The sequence below is a fragment of the Pelophylax lessonae genome (genome assembly GCF_965119305.1).
Source record: "Pelophylax lessonae genome assembly, chromosome: 5".
Lineage (NCBI taxonomy): Eukaryota > Metazoa > Chordata > Amphibia > Anura > Ranidae > Pelophylax > Pelophylax lessonae.
The window spans coordinates 480,059,551-480,080,076 of NC_138772.1; the positions used below are offsets into that span (position 1 = coordinate 480,059,551).

The 20,526-nt window shown below is 46.1% G+C and overlaps 1 protein-coding gene across 3 annotated transcripts in view; it reads left to right on the plus strand.

Moving 5' to 3' along the window:
- CPQ (carboxypeptidase Q) overlaps positions 1 to 20,526 on the plus strand; it is a 740,357-nt gene that overhangs the window by 13,747 nt on the left and 706,084 nt on the right. Inside the window, exon 1 of one of the 3 annotated variants that reach the window (XM_082258857.1) lies at positions 357 to 508. The exons of 1 other annotated variant lie outside the window; for it this stretch is intronic. The gene's annotated coding sequence lies outside the window, so the exon portion shown is untranslated. Of the gene's footprint in view, positions 1 to 356; positions 509 to 20,526 lie in introns of those variants that run through there. One more of the 3 variants, XM_082258856.1, reaches the window with a different exon arrangement.

Below are 20,526 nucleotides of genomic sequence, written 5' to 3' on the forward strand. Positions count from 1 at the left end.
GCCCTACACAGGCAGATGCACTTGCCCCGGAGCTTTGGGGTCATATGACCGCTTGGGAAAAGTAAAAAGAAAAGAAGGTATTTGCATTTAGAGTTATTATAATACCTTCTGGTGATTTTTATTTTTGTTTGAAGCAGTGTAGCCTTGCTTTATAGAGGAGCTAAGCAGAAAGGATAACTGCACTTTATGTAAATCTACAGTTACTTCCTTTACATGTCTGCTGATAAGTAAAAGAAAAGCCTAACGTCTCACTATTCTTAAAAATCCCCCCCCCACCACCACCTATCCTGCCTAACCTGTATATAAAAAAAAGTGTTTACTTGCCTATTTTTATTCTGCTGCTATCCGGTCATGTGAACCTGAAGCTCCGGCTCAGGGAATGCTTGACTATGGCTGGGAAATCCAGGAGTCACCCATAGGCTCCCATAGCCCAGCCCTTGTCTACGCTCTCTCCTCTCCCTTGCAGCAGCTGTTCACTGACACAGGGGAGCCAGAACTACCGGATCAGGTAAACGGACCGGGTGGACTACAAATAGGTAAGAACTCTCAACTTAGCCAGGTAATGGGGGTGATGAGAGGGGATGGGCAGCTATATGGCAGATGGGGTTTAATGTAGAAATATGTAAAGTAATGGGCTTGGGAACCCAAAAATTTAATGGAAGCTACCCACTAGGGGGAGAATCTCAAGGGGGGATCAAGGATGGAAAAAATCTGAGGGTCCGAGTAGATCACAGGCTTAGCAATAGCATGCAATGCCAAGCTGCAGCAAGCAAGATCAGTAGACTATTGGCATGTAGAAAAAGGGTATTTACTTAATATAGATAAAACTATAATTCTACTACTTTACAAAGCTCTGGTTTGGCCACATCTTGAATATGCCATCCAGTTCTGGTCACCAGTCCTCAGGAAGGATGTGCTTGTACTGGAGAGGGCCCAGAGAAGGGGGACAAAGCTAATAAGGGGGCTGAGAGACCTCCGTTATGGGGAACGACTACAGACAATAAACTTAAAGTGGAGTTCCACCCTAAATTTATACTTACCTCCATCTTCTCGCTCCGGGTCACCTGAAAAACAAATGGATAATCGCAATTTTTTTTTTTTTTTTTTACTTACCTTGTAGAGAAAATATACTTACCTTACTTCCTTCTTCCTCCCCTCGGCGGCCACGGCAATTCGTCACTTCCTGGCTTTTGCAATGATTCCTGGGAGCTGAACGTCATCTCTCCCAGGAATCAATGCGCCTGCACCGGCCCCGACGTCAGTTCCGGTGCGCGCGCGTCATTCCCTTCTAAACAGCTTCTGGGCATGCCCAGAAGCTGTGGAGGGATAACGCGCACACGCCGGAAGTGACGGCGGGGCCGGTGCAGTGCATTGTGGGACCGAAGAAGACGGAAGAGGACGCAGAAGAGTATCGAGCTGGCTTCAAGCTGCCCACACCTGAGATGGCAGCGCTGGAGAATACTTTTTCAAGGTAAGTATTTCTCCTAAAAGGTAAGTGCAACCCGGGACAGATCAGAGGCTATCCATTGTGGAATGTACTAGCCCTGACTGTCCTGGGGGTATTTTTATTAAAAAAAGTATTCCCAGGGTGGAACTCCACTTTAATCTCCCTGGAGTGGAGAGGGTATGAGAGTGATATACAAATATTTAAAGGATAAGTTCTCCTTTCTGAACATGTTACATATTACACCCATATTTGGTTTGTAACATGTAACATATTCAGCATCTGACCCCTCTCCCCCACACACTCACACAGGTTGAGGTCCTTCAAGAATAATGGTATGCTGTACATTGTGTAATGGTAAGAAGCCAGCTTAAATTCCATAAGGGACGAGCAGGGATGTATTGTAGGATATTTTTTATGTCCATTTAAGAGCTGTTGGAAATGAAGAACTCCTTTAATTTACAAATTTGGAATCTATTCATAGGGATGTAATGATGTTAGTATAACGTTGATGTGTTACGGGGTTACCAGAGACAGACCTTGGACTGCGTCATGTTAAAAACACATGATGCATAGTCACATGAATTGTTTAGGAAATATCACATTGGTCTAATTTCCTTTTGTGCCATTTAAAAGCTAACTCCCTAATGGGAGAACGAACGCTCTTATATTCATGCAACAGAAGTTGCGGTTTGCAGCTAATGAGTTCTTATTACAATCAGGTGGCACAAATTCATTTTGAGAGCAATAATCATAATAGAGTCTTTGCAGTAAAACCGGTTTCAGACAAAATTTAGAGAACAATTTGGCAGATGAGCTAAAATGTAGTCCTCAGAGCTCTTCTTTGTCTATTGTCAATTATGCAATTAGGTTTAAGATCCCATCCGCTTTTTTTTTCACTCAAGCTTGAAGATCTCTGAAGCGATACAGCAGCTGAGTGTTTCATGTGTGTGGAAATTTCAAGAGTTGGTGAAGATAATTAGGGTTAATATCCAGGCGGAGAGAGATGGCGGTGAATTTTATGTTACTGCTAGTACATAAAACAAAATTCCCAGCACTCCGCCCGCTAGCCAGCAACAGGGTCCTAATTAAAACTTGCTTCTAACATTTTGCTAGAAAGAAAGGTCTCATTTGCATATATTTGCAAATATATGTTAAAGCCATGCAACAATATCAAAGTGATTTTGCAAGTGTTGATTCCACTCTGGTCTGCAAGGGCACTGACAGTGGGGCACTTACAACAATCATTAAATTACTAGCAAGCCACCTATATTTTTATAACTGCAAATATATTTTGCTCTCCACATCTTTAATATATAGCAAGGAGGGGTATTGTAGATTACAGAAGGTAGCTTGGAAACCTGATAGCATTGTTGAGATTTTCAACTCAATACACAGTTATGAGGATTTCTGTTATCATTAACAGATGTTTTTCTTTTCTTGGCATTAAAAAGAAAACGAATACAGACACCTAGGGCTGCCACATCATCCCTTTGAACAAAACCCATATTAAAGCAGAGTTTTACCCAAAAGTGGAACTTCCGCTCATTTCCTTCCCCCCCCCCTCCGGTGCCACATTTGGCACCTTTCAGGGGGAACGGGTACCTGTTTTTGACAGGTACCCTTCCCCACTTCCGGGAGACGGAGCCGCGGCGCTGTCCCTCTGAAGTTTGGCCCCCTCCTTCTTCCCCCCGCCGGTGAGCCAATCCGAATGCGCAGCGTGCTTTGCGCATGCGCATTAGGGACCCGCTCGTGAAGCCGCAAGGCTTCACTGCCGGGTTCCCTCACCGGCAATGGTGGCGGCAGCACCCGACAGCCGATGGAAATAGTCGCTGGACTCCAGGACAAGCAAGTGAAAAGCTACAGTATGTGTAGCTGCTGACTTTTAATTTTTGGAGGGGGAGAGGGGAGGCTGGAACACTGCTTTAATTACACAGGTTCTAAAGGGCCAATTTAACACAGATAAGGCAAAGTGAGTTGAAATACCATCCTAATCAGCCACAGAACCTGTGTAATTAATATGTGTTCAGTTTTAAAGGGATGGGGTGGCAACCCTACAAACACCACATCTGAATACTGAATATACCTTGTCCGCTGGATTAGTATACAGTACTCACCCCAGAGAATCCAGCATCCTGTGCTGACATCTTCCTTTCTAACATCTCAGGAGATTATCGGCCTCTTTCAGGTCCTTGCAGCCAGCCACTTAATGACATGCAGTGCGTATGCTCAGTGGTATAAATGGCCCCAAAGCCTTGGAATGCATGCGGTGTATCACAGGAGGCAGCAGTGACTGGGCTAGCATTATGGAAATTGTCTGGTTGCCCCCACCCCCCCCCTTTTCAATAAATAAATCTGTAAAGGTGTAAAAGAGGTTCAGGGTTTTGCATATAAAAACTGGATGGAAGTCTACTTTAAAGTGATATTAAACCCTAATAAAAATCATGCTGCAGACCTTGGCACTTACCGTGTTTACATGTCTTTTCTTATAAGCCTTTGGTTCCTTTCAATTCCTTCTCTCAAAATGCCCCCTAATCTGGATCCTGTCTTTGGGTAGCTCCATGCCCTTTCATGGTCCCAAGCTGTTCTGTCTGATATTTTTCTTGGTCTTCCAGATCTTGCTTTAACTTCCACTGTTCCTGATGACTGCCATTTCTTTAATTACATTCCGAACAGAGGATATTGACATCTGAAAATGCTTTGCTATCTTTTTATAGCCTTCTCCAGCTTTGTGAGCGTCAACTATTTTCAGTTTCAGTTTTCTAGACAACTGCTTAGAAGATCACATGGATCTGATTGTTGGGGCAAGGTCAGATGAGTCTGGGCATTTAAAACCTTTGAGATTGACATCACCTGGTCTTCCCAGACGAGGATTGAGAACAATCCATGACACTGTCTCAGCCTTGCAAAGGGGGCAGTGCATGCTATAAATTCTGAAGGGTGCCCAAACTTTTGCAGACACCATTTTTTTGTTTTCTGTAATTTTGAAAGTGTTAATGATGGAAATAAAATCTTTTTGTTGACATATTATAAGAATGTCTAATCTGTAATTTGATGCCTTTTGGAGATTTTTCCATCTTTCCTTGGCTTCTTTATGCACATTAATAGAAATTTGTACCTGGTGTGCCCAAACTTTCAATCCCCACTGTAATATACATTTTTAAAAACAGTGGGAGCTGTCTACTAATAAATACTTGAAAAGAGCTGTCCAGTAAGCAATAAGTCACAAAATTCAACTTTAGCTGTTGAGCTCTGTAAACATATTTTACAGCAAAAGACATTCATAAAAACATGTACTAAAAAGCCTAATGTTCCATCTGCTGGCTAGATAGACAGTTACATAGTATTCATATGCAGTATTTTGGAATCACTAAGAGAAAAAAAAATGTTTATTCTATTAATTACTGTACTCATTTGGAAAGAAACTAATACAACAGTGGAGACTGCAGTTTAATGTTTCTAAATGTTTCTAAATGTAAAATAATGCACCAAGGGAAAAATAATCCAATGAGAAAGTACAACATTGGGGGTACAGTGTTGGCCAGCACTACAGAGGAAAAAGATTTGTGGGTACTTATTTAATATGATTGCAAAATGAGCAAACAGTGTGAGCAGGCAGTGCGGAACGCGAATAGAATTCTAGGATGCATGACTAGAGGGATCAACAGCAGGAATAAATAGGTTCTGATTCCCCTATTTAGATCTTCAGTAAGACCTCATTTAGAATACTGTGTCCAGTTCTGGAAACCTCACTTATAGAAAGATATTGATAAAATAGAACGAGTTCAGAGACTGGTAACAAAAATGGTGAAAACCTTAGGGGATATATATAAAACAAACAGTTTTTTCAATATGAAACCAAAATCAAGAAGACGGGGACATGACCTCAAGGTAAATGGAGGAAAGTTCAAAACTAATCTTAGAAAGTATTGTTTTACTGAAAGGGTAGTTGATGCCTGGATTAAACTACCAGCAGAGGTAGTGAGACAGTCAACAGTAAATGGCTTCAAACATGCTTGGGACAAACATAGATCTATACTTGGTAAATAAAGTTAATGCAAAAAAGCAAAAAAATATGGGCAGAGTCAATGGACTACTCTGTCTTTTTCTGCTGTCATTTTTCTATGTTTCTAGGTTAGTATGTGAATAAAATATGAGCACTTAAACACAATATCATACAATAAAACAGGGGTGACCAACCTTTTGACCTTCCTGGGCAACATTGGAAGAAGAGGAATTGTCTTGGGCCACACATAAAATACACCAACAATAAGGAGAGTTGGGCAGATCACAAGGTAATGATCAGTGATATAATGAACCCATCTAAGTTATTAAACTTCATTTTTTTGTAATTTTTTTTTTTGTTCATTCTAAAAGAGGAAAACATAAAACTAGTGCGAGATTTGACACTGTTTTTGATAAACTTACACATCAATATCTGGTTCAATGGATGTAGTAGTAACAATGAATCCTCAAGGTGCTCATCAGATATTTTGGTTCTACTGCCTAGCACACATGATGAGAAAATCAGATGAAAAATACTGCTTTCGGAGGGATCGTCCGATAGTCCGTTCATTATTACACAGCTTTCGAGAGCCGATCACGAAAGTTCATCCGATATCATGTGAAGGGACAAGGACGAAAGTTTTTCTCGTATGATAACTGAATGAACAATTTTCGTTTAATCAGTACAGTATAGTATTTGTCCATAAAAAATCAAGTGACCTAGACAGCACATGCTCAAAAATAAAGGAATACATTACATTATCACGGGAAGTTGCATTCTGTCTTAGGGCTCTTTCACACGGCCGCTCCGTGTGTCCGCAAATCATCCTATTTTTTTGCGGATGATTTACGGACATAATGTAAGTCTATGGCATTGCGAATGTCAGCGGAATACCATCCGCTGACATCCGATTTTCCTCCTTTCAGTTCTGTTCCGTTTTTTGGAATGGAACAGAACCCTATTTTTCCTCCGTGTAAAAAACGGAAAGGAAGGAAAATCGGATGTCAGCGGTGTCATCCGCTGACATCCGCAATGTCCATAGACTTACATTATGTCCGCATATCATCCGCAAACGGATGGGATGATATGCGGACATACGGAGCGGATGACACAAATGTCATCCGCTCCGTGAAAAAAAAAAAAAAAGTCCCGCAGGGGAGCTTTCACACGGTGCAGCCGTGTGAAAGAGCCCTTACAAGAATTTTTGTATCGTTTTTGAAATTATTATACGTTTGATACAGAAATAACTCAGTTGCGCTAATAAGTGTACTTTAGGAATAATAATATATGCCAAGCGCAATCAATCCCGTACTAAAAAGCACAGTTCTCAGCTCTTTTGTATAAGGCAATCGAGAGCTGTCTGCAATCCCCAGGAATACAGACAAAGGCTGTTATCACCTTGGGTGTTCTATAGAAATGTCCTGTCCAAGACAGGGAGCTCTGTTTATTTATACAACAACAAAAGGGACAAAGCAGGAAGTGATGACTATATTACATCAGCCAATCAGTTTCAAATGTACAATCACATGACACAAGTTACTTACATAGGCTCAGCCAATGACACACTTGTATACATTCAAATGTACAATAGAAAGGGGGGTACAATGAGCAGAATAGAGTGCATGGCTTCCCGCCTAAAACTACACAATGAAACCAACGTGTAGAACCGTGAACGCTGCTCTGATCAAACTCACGTATGTATTTCCACCATTACTACTGGCATGAATCCCATTCAGCAAAACTTCAGAGAACAATGCCCAATAAGATTATACCATTGTTCCCATAGATGTGAGGCTATCTGGAGGGAAAGAGCCATGCGGTTTCCACTATGGTGATCAGGCATAGTAGAAAGACATGAGCGTGTATCCCTTCATAGAGGCAGATAAATATCAAAACGATATTGACTCTGCACCACAATGCACATAGATCTATACTGGCAAAGAGACCTGTTCACCGGCGGAAATGTCTATGTAGAGCGAATGCATCTACACATTTAAGGGAAGGTTTTCAGTGCCAGTAGTCTTTTCTTAATGCCGGTTCGCCGTTACACTCTCTAATGAGTATATTGCAAGTAAACCGACAACAGGAGCCATAATGACAATCTAAATAAAACACATCCTGAAAAATGTCCACACTAATCCTAAGGCTCCTTTCGCACACTCCGTCCGTTGGACGGAGTCCGTTTTTCTCAGCGGGGGATCGAGCCGCCGATCCCCCGCTGAGCAGCAGGAGGACAGCTGTGTTTCCGCGCTGTGTGCGGAGACACAGCTGACAGTTCCCCATGCATCTCTATGGGGGAAATCGGATGTCAACGGACCGTCAGTCCGTTCTCACCCGATTCCATCCGATCCGATCCGCTGGACGGATGGAAAATAGGGTTTCCATACGTCCAGATTTGACGGATCGGGTCGGATGTCAGCGGACATGTCTCCGCTGACATCCGATGCCCCATAGGAATACATGGGGGGACCGTTCAGATCCGCCAAAAAAGCGGACAGGCGGATCTGAACGGTCCGCCTGTGTGAAAGGGGCCTAATAAAATTTCCACAACAGTATCTGATATTCTCATCGTGTGTACCAGGCTTTATTTTGCCCTTCGTGTGCTTCATCCTTGAAAATAGTTGCTCACAAATATAGGTGCTGCCAAAAACTGTTGAAATGAATGAGGCATGATTGTGAAGAGTGGGAATTTTTTTCTTTGCAAAGAAAAAACTGAGACCCTGTCAAATTTTGTTTTTTTCGCCCACAGTGTAAATACAATTTTACAAAAAAATTCCCCCCAAAAAAGGAGTTTTAAAGGCAGAAGTTTTTTTGATCCTAATGCATTCTATGCATTAAGATGAAAAGCTTTCTATTTGTAGCAGCCTCCCCAGCACCCCCTAATACCTGAGCCCCATCTCTGTCCAGCAATGTCCATGAGTCCCTCGGCCATCCGTGACTCTCCCTCCTGATTGGCTGAGACACAGCTGCCGCGCCATTGGCTCCCACAACTGTCAATCAACGTCAGTTAGCCAATCAGGAGAGGGGGTGGTGCCAAACTGCAGCTCCATGTCTGAATGGAAGCGCGGAGCTGCTGCTCGGCTCGGATGCTCCCATAGCAAGCTGCTTGCTGTGGGGGGCACTCGACAGGAGGGAGGGGCTAGGAACAGTGAAGAGGGACCAGAGAAGAGGAGGATCCGGGCTGCCCTGTGCAAATCCACTACACAGAGGAAGTAAGTATAACATGTTTGTTCTTAAAAAAAAAAAAAAGACTTTACAATCACTTTAAGTAAATACAATTTTGTTGTTGGGCTACATTCAAAGCAGTCTTGGGCCGCAGGTTAGACACCCCTGCAATAAAACATCACTTTTAATAATACAAATATGTGAAACCACTCAATCAAAAAGTATTCTGCAGAGCCCCAACAGTGCAGTAAATTCCCCCAAATAACTTATTTAATTAAAAAAATTCACATTTGAAGAATTCGTTCAACTGAGCACAATAAAAAGACCTGTGTGCAGGATCACTGTATACCGTATAAAACAATTGAAAAGAAGACCTGAATAAGGCTGTAGAAAACACTGCAAACTCTCATATGTTGGACTAGTAATGAATAGAAATGGCTGGACTTCCATTAATTGTCCATTAATGGGCAGCAACAGCCATTGGTGGTGATATTATTGGAAATTACAATGGCACGGATGAAATGTGCAGAAAAGATCCTGTGCCAAACACATCAATAGTGCAAAGATATATAGTAAACTGTATCAATGGAATTATGTCCACAATTTAGGCCTAGTTCACACCTATGCATTTTTCAGTGTGTTTCCAGTTTTGCAGAAACACACTACAGTCCATTTAACATGATTTCCTATGGGTCATGTTCACATCTGTGCATTTTCAACTGCTGCGTTTTTTGGAAATGGTCCGGGACTATTTTGCCGGCAACAGGTTACACAAAAGCGCATCAAAACTGCATTAAAATTGCGTAAAAAATGTGTGTCAAGAAACGCAAAACGCACTGGGAAAATGCATAACTGCAACCTGCATAAGGGTGAACCTAGCCTTAGTGTCAACATTCAAGGAAGTGCTAGATGCTGCATTTGAACTCAGTGGATGAAGTGAGCCTGCAAGCTAGGCCTCTTTATATAATAGAAGTTCCTTATCAAACCACTGTTGAATTCTTCAACAGCAAAGTCTGCTTTTTGTAGTACAGCTGCGCTATCCAGTATACAGTAGAGACGAAAAAATAAAATAAAATATGCAGACTCTCTCAAATTTCTAAATCTGGATATAGTTGGCTTGTCTCAGCCTTTATGACCACTCTGACAGCTCAGAGTAGAGAGCTGCTTCCAAGACTGGGCAAAGGTCCAGCTCTTTCATCTGTGTGTACTGTAACTGCATAATTATTTATTTGCTTTATTTACATTCGGGTGACATATGTATGCCATATAGATTACAAAGAACAAAAGGCATCCAATCTCCTGGCCCTTATATCATTATACAGTGCTTTGAAAAAGTATTCATACCCCTTGAAACTTTTCACATTTTGTCATGTTACAACAAAAAAACTTAAATGTATTTTATTGGGAATAAAAGTGATAGACCAACACAAAGTGGCATATAGTTGTGAAGTGGAAGGAACAATTGGGTATTTTTGGGTACGTCTCTACCGGATTGACATTTTTGTAAATTCTTCTAGCTCAAGCTCTGTCAGATTGGATGGAGAGCGTCTGTGAACAGCAATTTTCAAGTCTTGCCACAGATTCTCAATTGGATTTAGGTCTGGACTTTGGCTGGGCAATTCTAACACATGAATATGCTTTGCTCTAAACCAGGGGTAATGAATTAAAATTCAAGGAGGTCCGGTTGCTAAAATTTTCTTTGGGCCGAGGGCCGAATCTGAAGTCTGTGCTATGACTCAGAAAGATGGGCAAAACAAAACGTGTCCATCAGCATTGCTCTTAACATAAAATATGCCCATTTGAGTGCCCCTTAACATAAAATGTGTCCATCAGCGTGACCCTTAACATAAAATGTGCCCATCAGCGTGCCCCCTAACATAAAATGTGCCCATCAGCGTGCCCTCTAACATAAAATGTGCCCATCGGCGTGCCCCCTAACATAAAATGTGCCCATTGGCGTGCCCCCTAACCTAAAATGTGCCCATCGGCGTGCCCCCTAACATAAAATGTGCCCATCAGCGTGCCCCCTAACATAAAATGTGCCCAACAGCGTGCCCCCTAACATAAAATGTGCCCAACAGCGTGCCCCCTAACATAAAATGTGCCCAACAGCGTGCCCCCTAACATAAAATGTGCCCATCAGAGTGCCCCTTAACATAAAATGTGCCCATTAGCGTGACCCTTAGCGTGAAAATTTGCCCATCAGCATAACCCTTAGCATTAATTATGCCCATCAGAGTGACCCTTAGCATAAAATTTGCCCATCAGCGTGACCCTTAACATAAAATAAGGGGCATGCTGATGGGCACATTTTATGTTAGGGGGCACTCTGATGGGCACATTTTATGTTAAGGGGCACGCTTATGGGCAAAACAAAAACGTGTCCATCAGCGTTGCTCTTAACATTAAATATGCCCATTAGAGTTCCCCTTAACATAAAATATGCCCATTAGAGTGCCCATAACATAAAATTTGCCCATCAGCATGACCCTTAACAACATAAAATAAGGTGCAAGCTGATGGGCACATTTTATGTTATGGGGCACTCTAATGGGCATATTTTATTTTATGGGGTACTCTAATGGGCACAAATGTGCCCATCTGTGTGCCCCTTAACAAAATATGCCCATCAGTCTGCATTTTATAAAAATAAACAACCCCCTAAAAAAATGTGCCCCACATACCTTTGGGAGCAGAAAATGTCAGAGCCAGGAGCCGCGAACATCAGGGGGCGGGGCGGGTGTGCATGTGATGTCACACCCCAGCTTGCAGCTAGGCTGAGTGTGAGTCAGGAGCCGCAGTTAGGAGCAGGGGGGCGGGGTGCGCACGTGACGTCACGCCCCAACTCGCGGCCGACTGGCAGGGAGGCGAAGAACGAAGCAGGGGGCGGGGCGCACACACGGGATGTCACTGATTGCTGGGACACTCGCGGTCCCAGCAAACCAATGACTATTTACAGTGGCGGCCTGACGGGTCCGGGCGGAAGCATCGTGCGGGCCGCTCCTGGACCGCGGGCCGCCATTTAATGACGGCCGCTCTAAACCATTCCATTGTAGCTCTGGCTGTATGTTCATGGTCGTCGTCCTGCTGGAAGGTGAACCTCTGCCCAGTCTGAAGTCTTTTATAGACTCTAACAGGTTTTCTTCTAATGTTGCTCTGTATTTGGCTCCATCCACCTTCCCATCAACTCTGACCGGCTTCCCTGTCCCTGCTGAAGAAAAGCATCCCCACAACATGATGCTGCCACCACCATGTTTCAAGATTGGGATGGTGTGTTCAGGGTGATGTGAACTGTTAGTTTTCCAGCACACATAGCATTTTGCTTTTAGGCCAAAAAGTTAAATTTTGGTCTCATCTGACCAGAGGACCTTCTTCCACATGTTTGCTGTGTCCGCCACATGGCTTCTCGCAAACTACAAATGGGACTCTTTATGGCTTTCTTTCAACAATGGTTTTCTTCTTGACACTCTTCCATAAAGGCCATATTTGTGGCACGACTAATAGTTGCCCTGTGGACAGATTCTCCCACCTCAGTTGTGGATCTCTGTAGCTCCTCCAGAGTTACCATGGGCCTCTTGGCTGCTTCTCCAATTAATGCTGTCCTTGCCCAGCCTGTCAGTTTAGGTGGACGGCCATATCTCGTTAGGTTTGCAGTTGTGCCATACTCTTTTCCATTTTCGGATGATGGATTGAACAGTGCACCTTAAGATGTTCAAAGCTTGGGATATTTTTTTATAACCTAACCCTGCTTTAAACTTCTCCACAACTTTATCCCTGACCAGTCTGCTGTGTTCCTTTGCCTTCATGATGTTGTTTGTTTACTAAAGTTCTCTAACAAACCTCTGAGGGCTTCACAGAACAGCTGTATTTATACTGAGATTAGATTACACACAGGTGGACTCTATTTACGAATTAGGTGACTTCTGAAGGCAGTTGGTTCCACTAGATTTTAGTTAGGGGTGTCAGAGTAAAGGGGGGCTGAATATAAATGCACATCACACTTTTCAGAACTTTATAAAAACATTTTGAAAACCATTTATCATTTTCCTTCCACTTCACAATTATGTGCCACTTTACGTTTTTGGTTGTAACATGACAAAATGTGAAAAATTTCAAGGGGTATGAATACTTTTTCAAGGCACTGTAGGTATGGAGTAAACTCCATTCAGGCACGATCACATGCCTGATGAAGGGTCCATGCAGGGTTCTAAAACATTGGGGAAGATTTACTAGAACTGGATGTCGCGGAACCATGAACCAGACGTACAACAACAGATAAGTGAAAATAAGAAGGCTTTATTGAAAATCAAGCTGTAAAGCAAAAGTCCAAACGGATGGCAAAACCGAAGCAGAGTCTTTGCGAAGCCAGAGGTCAGGAGCCAGGAGGGTAGTCAGACGAAGCCAGGATCAGGAACCAGCAGGGTAGTCAGACGAAGCCAGGATCAGGAACCAGCAGGGTAATCAGACGAAGCCAGGATCAGGAACCAGAAGCAGCAGCAGTCTTAGAAGCATGTGAACACAGGAGGACCAAGCAGGGAACTGAAGCCACAGACCTCCTATATATATGAGCTAGGCATCCAGCTCCTCCCAGTGGGAAGGAGGAGCCGCAGAGTGGGAGGCTACAAGAAATCCAGAAACCAAGATGGCCGCCAGCACATGTCAAACGAAGGAGAACAGCAAGAAGGTAAGACCATGACAGTACCTCCCCCTCAAGGGCCCCTCCTCCGCGGAGTAAAGAACGGTTTCTGAGGGAAGCGTGCGTGGAAGGCACGGAGCAAGGCAGGAGCATGGACATCTGCGGAGGGAACCCAGGAATGCTCCTCTGGACCATAACCACGCCAATGAACCAAAAACTGCACCCGACCGCGGACCAGGCGTGAGTCCAGGATATTGCTCACCTCATACTCCTCACGATTGCCCACTTGGACCGGACGAGGCCGAGGAACCGAGGAAGTGAAACGATTACACACCAGTGGCTTCAACAGGGAGACATGAAACACGTTGGAGATCCGCATGCCAGGAGGAAGCGCAAGGGCATAGGCTACCGGGTTTACCCTGCGAAGCACTCGGAAGGGACCAACAAAGCGAGGCGCCAGCTTGGGAGTGGGCACTCGAAGGTTGAGGTTGCGGGTGGACAACCATACACGGTCTCCGGCCTGGTAGGAAGGAGCAGGCGCTCGTCTGCGATCAGCCTGGAGTCTCTGGCGCTGCGCAGAGACCTCAAGGGACTTCTGGATCTGTACCCAAGAAGCACGTAGGACGGAAAGGTGATCCTCCACAGCCGGAATATCCTGGGGAGAGAATACCTCCGGTAACACGGCAGGTTGGAACCCATAATTGGCCATGAAGGGACACGTCCCAGAGGAAGAGTTCACCGCCGTGTTCCTGGCAAACTCAGCCCAAGGCAGGAGGTCAACCCAATTGTCTTGGTGATCGGAGACATAGCAACGAAGGAATTGCTCCAAGGCCTGATTGGATCGTTCTGCGGCCCCATTGGACTGAGGGTGGTAGGCCGAGGAGAAGGAGAGATGAATCCCCAACTGGGAGCAAAAGGCGCGCCAGAACCTGGACACAAACTGACTCCCCCGATCCGACACAATCTCCTTGGGCAAACCGTGCAACCGGAAAACCTCCCTGGCAAAAATCGTGGCCAACTCCTGTGCAGAGGGTAACTTCTTGAGAGGAACACAGTGGCACATTTTGGAAAACCGATCCACAATCATGAGAATGACCGTATGGCCTCGGGATGCAGGGAGGTCCACAATGAAATCCATCCCCAGGTGTGACCATGGGCTCTCCCCGGTGGTTATGGGTTGCAGAAGGCCCAACGGAAGGTGCCGAGGGGACTTACTCTGGGCACAAACGGAGCATGCCGCTACATATGCGGCGATGTCGGAATGTAGGGAAGGCCACCAGAACAGACGTGAAACAGCCCAGGACAGCTGATTCTTTCCAGGATGCCCCGCGGTCTTGGAGTTATGGTAGGTTCGCAACAACCGAGTGCGCAACTCCTCAGGCACAAAACATCTGCCGTTGGGTCTCCCAGAGGGAGCACCAGATTGAGCCGCCAAAATCTGCTCACCCAGGGGAGAGGTCAGGCTGGTGCGAATAGCGGCCAGGATCTGATTCGGAGGTATGACCGAAGTCGGAATCGACTCCTCCCTGGACAGGTCGGAGTACTGCCGTGATAAGGCATCCGCCCTGATGTTCTTGGAACCGGGTAGGTAGGAGACCACGTAATTAAAACGTGACAAGAACAGAGCCCATCTGGCCTGACGTGGTGTCAATCTCTTGGCCTCAGAAAGGTAGGTCAGATTCTTGTGGTCCGTCAGGATGAGGACCGGAACCACCGAACCCTCGAGCAAGTGCCTCCATTCTTTAAGGGCCTGCACGATGGCCAATAACTCCCTGTCACCAATCTGATAGTTGCACTCCGCGGAAGACAGTTTCCGGGAGTAAAACCCACAAGGAAGCAGAGGACCCTCTGGTGTTCTACGCTGAGACAGAAGGGCGCCTACTCCCGTCTCAGACGCGTCCACCTCGAGGACAAAGGGCAACCCAGGGTTGGGATGCGACAGAATCGGAGCCGACACAAAGGCGGACTTTAGAGCCTCAAAAGCCCAGGTCTGGCCGCTCGAGGCCATCCGAGAATTACTGCCCTTCCTGGTCAGATCCGTGAGAGGCTTGGCTAGCATGGAAAAGTCCCTGATGAACTTCCGATAATAATTGGCGAAGCCCAAAAAGCGCTGCAGGGAGCGAAGAACACTGGGCTGGGGCCACTGTAAGACAGCCGAAAACTTCTCAGGATCCATGGAGAACCCCTCAGCGGAAATGATGTAACCTAAGAAGGTTACCTGGGATCGGTGAAATTCGCATTTCTCAAGCTTACCGAACAGCTTGTTCTCTCGTAACTGTTGCAACACTCGTCTGACATCCAGAATGTGGGTCTCCATGGATTCAGAATATACCAAGATGTCATCCAAATAGACCACCACACACTGCTGCAACAGGTCACGGAAAACATCGTTGATGAATTCCTGAAAGACTGCGGGCGCATTGCACAACCCAAACGGCATAACCAAGGATTCATAATGACCGGTCCTGGTGTTAAACGCGGTCTTCCACTCATCGCCCGCCTTGATCCTTACGAGGTTATATGCCGCCCTCAGGTCGAGTTTGGTAAAGACCGTGGCCCCTTTAAGGCGATCGAACAGCTCGGAAATCAAGGGTATCGGGTAAGCGTTCTTGATCGTGATGCGATTGAGACCCCTGTAATCGATGCAAGACCTCAACTCACCGCCCTTCTTTTTCACAAAGAAAAATCCAGCCCCTGCCGGGGACGAGGATTTGCGAATGTGTCCGCGTGAAAGCGCCTCCTTCACGTACTCCTCCATGGCCTCATTCTCCGCTACCGACAGTGGATAGACCTTGCCACGAGGAGGAACGGCACCAGGTTGTAACTCGATGGCACAATGGTATGGGCGGTGCGGAGGTAGGGCAACCGCGCGCACCTTATCAAATACATCCCGGTACTCCTCGTATTCAGGAGGCAACAGAGAGTCCGAGGAAGTACACAGCAACTTGACAGGCCCATGGATGCAACTAGCCCCACACTGTGGTGACCGCGAGAGGATGGAAGCAAAAACAAGGAAGAAAGCCGCTCAGGTGCAAGTTCAGCACTCGGTGCAGGTCAGATCCGCCATCCAAGCAAGTAGACATCCAAAAAGAGAGAGACCGCACTCAGAGATGTTAAATAAAAATCCTTAGGACTCCTTTATTCTCCATAAATCCAACAGACAGCAGACAGACAGTGCAATACACGAACAGACGTGTCGGGTTGACGCGTTTCACGATAAAAATCGCTTATTCATAACCACACACCACCACGAGAGGATCTCGGCCGATCTCCAATCGAAAGTCGGATTATGCTTCTGGAGCCAGGGGTACCCCAAGACCACCGAGTAGTGTGGAGATGAAATAACCTGGAAGCAGACCGACTCTCTGTGAACGTCACCAATGGCTATCCCCACTGGAAGGGTCTCATGAGTCACGTGTGGCGGCAGAAGGGGTCTGCCGTCTATCGCCTCAAGAGCCAGTGGAGAACCTCGGGCCTGCAGAGGAATGGAATTGGCGGCAGCGAACACACTATCAATGAACAAACCACCAGCACCAGAGTCCACCAACGCCTGGGTCGTCACTGAGCCCCCGACCCAGGAGAGGACAACAGTGATCAGTGGTTTGTCAACACGGGAAACCGGGGACGAGGAGACTCCACCCAAGATCTGCCCCCGATAGGATCTCAGGTGAGAGCGTTTCCCGGACGGTTCGGACATGCCAACCGAAAATGCCCACCGAGACCACAGTACATGCATCGGCCCTCGCGTCTCCGGGGTACCCTCTCCCCCTCGGACAGGCGAGCAAAGCCCAGCTGCATGGGTTCATCCCCAGCCAAGTCATCCCCAGGAGGCGTGGGAGGAGAGGGAGGCACGGGTGGGACAGCAAAGGTAGGCGCCAATCTGTTAGGAGGCCTCCGCAGACTCTCCTTAAAGGAAGGTCTCTCCCTGAGTCTGGTGTCAATCAAAATCAGGAAAGAAATAAGAGACTCGAGCTCCACTGGTAGGTCCTTAGCTGCAACCTCATCCTTCAAGGCATCCGAGAGACCATGAGAGAAAGCAGCGACCAGAGCCTCATTATTCCAGCCCACCTCTGCTGCCAGGGTACGAAACTCAATGGCGTATTCAGCTACGGATCGTGAACCCTGTCTGATGGACATAAGGAGCTTCGCAGCAGAGGCAGCACAAGCCGGCACATCAAATACCCTCCGAAGAGAAGCAACAAAACCGGAAAACTCGGCAACCACCGGATTGTTGTTCTCCCATAAAGGGCTGGCCCAGGCCAAGGCCTTGTCCGAGAGCAGCGAAATTAAGAAGCCCACCTTTGATCTCTCAGTAGGAAAGGCATGTGGCAGCAACTCGAAATAAATGCCCACCTGGTTAAGGAAACCTCGGCACTGAGTTGGCTCTCCCCCAAAGCGCTGTGGAAGGGGGGCAGAACCGGACATACCCCGAAACACCGCAGGCGCAACAACAGGTGTCGGGGTAGACTCTGGCGCAACAACCGGAGCGGCAGTAGGAGCGGGCCCAGGAGCGACAACCGACCCATCGGCAACGGGAGCGAAATGAGCCGTGCGTTCAAGCAGGATTTGCAACGCCACGGCGAACTGACCCAACAGGTGATCCTGCTGATCAAGTCTGGCAACCAGCGTGGGTAGCGAGGATGGCCCTGTTCCGTCAGAATTCATGGCTTGGTCCTAATGTCGCGGAACCATGAACCAGACGTACAACAACAGATAAGTGAAAATAAGAAGGCTTTATTGAAAATCAAGCTGTAAAGCAAAAGTCCAAACGGATGGCAAAACCGAAGCAGAGTCTTTGCGAAGCCAGAGGTCAGGAGCCAGGAGGGTAGTCAGACGAAGCCAAGATCAGGAACCAGCAGGGTAGTCAGACGAAGCCAGGATCAGGAACCAGCAGGGTAATCAGACAAAGCCAGGATCAGGAACCAGAAGCAGCAGTCTTAGAAGCATGTGAACACAGGAGGACCAAGCAGGGAACTGAAGCCACAGACCTCCTATATATATGAGCTAGGCATCCAGCTCCTCCCAGTGGGAAGGAGGAGCCGCAGAGTGGGAGGCTACAAGAAACCCAGAAACCAAGATGGCCGCCAGCACATGTCAAACGAAGGAGAACAGCAAGAAGGTAAGACCATGACACTGGAGCATCAGAATATGGTGTAGCTGTGCACGATAGCCAATCAGCTTCTAGCTTCAGTTTGTTCAATTAAGCTTTGACAAAAAAAGAAATAACCTGGAAGCTGATGCTCATGTTAATGCAGAGCTGCACCAGATTTTGCAATCTCCAGGTTAAGTAAATGAATCCTATTGTCTTTCTATGTGGTCATGCAGTAAAAAAGAAGTTCCTTGCACTTCGAAACAAGTTTGCCAATGTGCTGATGACATATCTCATCTATATCAGTGGTGACATAGGGGCAAGCAGAAGGAACCACAGCACAATACAGGAGACCGCGCATCCGAGATTCTTCAGCCAGCTAAGCACTTGGTCTCATTTACACCAAGCGGCATTCTCTACCACCTCTCTGAAAAGTGATCCACCGTGTTGTAGCAGTTGCTTCCAAGCGTTTAGGAGGCCATGCTTGCCACCTCCTAAATTATTTTTTTAGTTGTTTTTTGCTGAAGGGGGATTTTGAATGTATTTGCCATGCTGAAAATCAAGAGGCAAGCATTTGACTTGCAGTTGTGGCGCAGTTCCATTGTCTTCAATGGGCAATTTTGTCAGGCGCCTGGCAAACTAGACATGCTGAGTTAAATTTGCCTTTGCCAAGAAACAAAGCATTGCGCACACTGCATGTGTACAACCCCATCTGGCTGCATATTATGTTTTAGATGGACAGGTAAGACCTTGACTCAACTGCCTGCTTTTAGTGGCCCTATGCCCAACAGGTGAGTATATATGACTTTCTTTTTTGCAGCTGCATTTTTTTTAGTTGGGAGCCTGTAAAGCATTGCACCCACGATCAGCATGGGTGTAATGCCAGATCCTGCAGACTGTCTGTGTAGCTGTGTGCCCGTTCCTCCGATACGGGCAGGCAGTTATACACTGACAGGAAGCTCAGTAAACTACCTAGAGCGCTCATCAGTGCCCTGAAAGATCATTGAGAACTACAAGCCGCCAGGAGCAGTGCTGAACATACAGCAGCCCTCACATAAAGAATGCAATTTTCTCGTGTGTTCCAAAAACGTGTCGCAAATGCGTGTGACACTTGCATTGCCATTTAGGCTGCGTTCACATCTGCGTGTTTCTGAACATGTGGCAAATCCGCATAGCAAATGCCCTTTTATTGTGAGTTTCAAAAACATGCAGCATATGTGCGTCCCGCTTGCATTGCCAGTTAGGCTGCATTCACATCTGCGTGGCAACTGCACATAAATCTCATAGTAGTGTGCATGGCGATTGTGTTGCCATCTAGGCTGCGTTCACATCTGCGCATTTCCTAGCGTTTCCTAGCGCACACAGAAGGTGCATGCTTTGCCTGCATTTCAAAAAGGCGTGGCGATGTGCGGCGCCTGTGTTTCCATTTAGGCTGTGTTTGCCTCAGTGTGTTTTTGAAAGCATAACAGCCCTAACAGAAAACGCATGTTTTGTCGCATGTATCGGCATTGTGCTTGCATTACCATTATAGCAACGCAAGAACAATGAGTATTTGCAGTGCATTTCCGAAAGGCACGACCGAGCTTGACTATTTGCATTGGAAACATGCAGATGTTAATGCAGTCTAATTGTTAATGAGACCCCAATCACGGTTAGCAGATGTGTGAGAAAATGTGCTACAAGCACGCAAAAATGCGCACTGAAAATACATGTGACACTCCACAAATGAAACTGTTGGGCTACTTTGGGGCGCTTGTTGCGCATAGAGCAGCCTATTCAAGTGAAAGGGCTTCTCTATGTGCGATGCGTGTTTACACGTGAAAAATGTGTAAAAAAAATTTGAGTTGGAACACGTGTTTCCACTACGCTTAGGTGTGAATGCAATATACTAGGGAGGAGCAAGGATGACCAGGGAGGAGAAGTGAGAGTTAAGAAAAAAAAACACTGTTCCAACAAAGGTGCATAGGAATGTTTCTTATCTATAAAGTCGCATTGAAGTCAGATCAAAGTCGCAAGCAAATCACACTGATAATCGCATTACTATGGGGTGCAGCAGTGTGAACGGAGGCTAGGATATGATTTCATACTTCTAGACTGCAGCTGGCCTGTGTGGACTAGGCCTTGGAAAGCTGCTATCCTGTGGATATTTTTGCACACTTTGCCAGAGAGAGCTAAATCCATGTGCA